The 1,795-nt window shown below is 37.5% G+C and overlaps 1 long non-coding RNA gene across 1 annotated transcript; it reads left to right on the top strand.

Annotated features, from left to right (window-relative positions):
* The first annotated feature begins 677 nt into the window (after positions 1–677).
* LOC147679780 (uncharacterized) lies at positions 678–1,345 on the top strand. Its single transcript, XR_015301010.1, has 3 exons — positions 678–769; positions 1,083–1,199; positions 1,302–1,345. It is a non-coding gene; the product is annotated as an uncharacterized LOC147679780 (long non-coding RNA).
* The last annotated feature ends 450 nt before the right edge of the window (positions 1,346–1,795 follow it).

Raw genomic sequence — 1,795 nt, 5'->3', positions numbered from 1 at the left:
CAACACGCAAAATGTAATTTACTGCGTGTAATGCCCATGCATGAAAGCCTATATAGGCAAAACAAGCCAACAAATAAGAAAAAGGATCACACAACACCGATCACGTATTAAATGCCAAACCCAAAACGCTCCGATGGTCGCACACTGTATCGAGATGGGACATTCAGAGAAAGAGATTAAGTGGACGGTCCTAAAACATATTGTGGGCAATAATGTGGAAAATGTCATGTCAAAATTCGAGGCTAAATTAATTCTATATTTTGATACGATAGAAAATGGACTCAATGAGATGTCAGAACTCACTCATTTCACGTAAATAGTGACCAAAAGTGGAAAGTCCTGTAAACCAAGACCCCACATCACACAATCAGGCTGCCGATACCAAATGGATAAAATTAAATTAAAAGTGCTCATTCTGACTGAGGACACCTTCAGCTGATAAACATTCATCAAAAACGTTCACATTGCCTTGATGTCATGAATTCACATAAACAAAAGTAAAGATCGAGTTGAAAATGTTTTTTTAAAAAAACGGGATTCATTCAACACTCAAAGACTTCAATTCCCAGCATCTACACCTAGACGCGACGGGATGACGGGGAAATCAAGTCACCAGAAAACAACGTGAACACAGACCCGGAAGTAAACCGGCAAAGAAGACGGAGAAGCCGAAGGCACGAAGGCAACAGAGAAGACGAAGACGCTGAAGGCAAAGAGATGGACAGCCTCGTGAGACGCCAAGTACATCAAGCTGAAATGTGAAGAAAAGGTACGGAGCAATACAAATTATACACGAAAATGCTGAGCAACCTAGAAACGTGACGCATGTCACCCTGCAATAACATGAATGCTGCACGAGTGAGAACCTCAATACCGTCCGAGATTAAGAGACAGCAAGATTGAATTTAAAAGACTGTTTGTGCAAAGCTTAACTGAGAGTACACTTCTCAATAAAACAACGAATGGCACCTTGCTCATGAAATAGAAAACGTGTGTTTTAGAAGCCGAGTAACATAATTAGCAAAAATGAAAGGCTTTTAACACACATCGACTCATGACATTCTTCTCACTTTAACCAACAGTAAAACCAACAGTAAAAAGAAACAACTTGGGTGTGAGACATCTACATCTAAACCACATTTAAGGAACAACCAACAGCAACAGGATTAACTCCACAGAAAAACAGCGCCACACTAGGGGTAGGTAGTATAAAAGTACACGTTTATAAACCACTGTTCCCTAAGTTCGCTAAAAATGTGATAGAAATTGGTTCTAATGAAACATTCTATTATGACACACAGGTGAGAATAGAAAATACGCCCTCATCCAACAAGAAGGCGGGTATGTATTTTTAAAAAAGAAAATATGGTTAATGACATCCTGATACGCAATGTTACACAATTTTGATAGAGATTCTGGCCACTAAAGGAGATACATTTATTCCCTCATAGATAAAAAATTGTCCTACAACTTATCAAAAACAAGCCCTGAAGAAGACCTTAACAGAATTGCGAGTGAAGGTCCCACATCGACAAGGTCGAAACGCGTCGGCGAGATTATAATGGTAGTATAATCACAAATGAACATTACAATAAGTTAAAAATATCTGGAGGAAAAAAGATAAAAATTCCCCGATATATATATATATTATGAACTAATAATATAAATTCCATTTTGTGATTACAGTGTTTAAGGACCACGATTCAAACATATGTATATGATCAAACAATTAGTTGATTTTGACAACATTAAGAAAGTAGGACCTTTTGTGTTTGTATATACAGTAAGCAATTTA

Source organism: Lissotriton vulgaris, chromosome 11 (assembly GCF_964263255.1).
Source record: "Lissotriton vulgaris chromosome 11, aLisVul1.2, whole genome shotgun sequence".
NCBI classification, from domain to species: Eukaryota; Metazoa; Chordata; class Amphibia; order Caudata; family Salamandridae; genus Lissotriton; species Lissotriton vulgaris.
The sequence above is the reverse complement of the archived record's forward strand: the minus strand, read 5'-3'. Positions and strand labels throughout refer to the sequence as shown.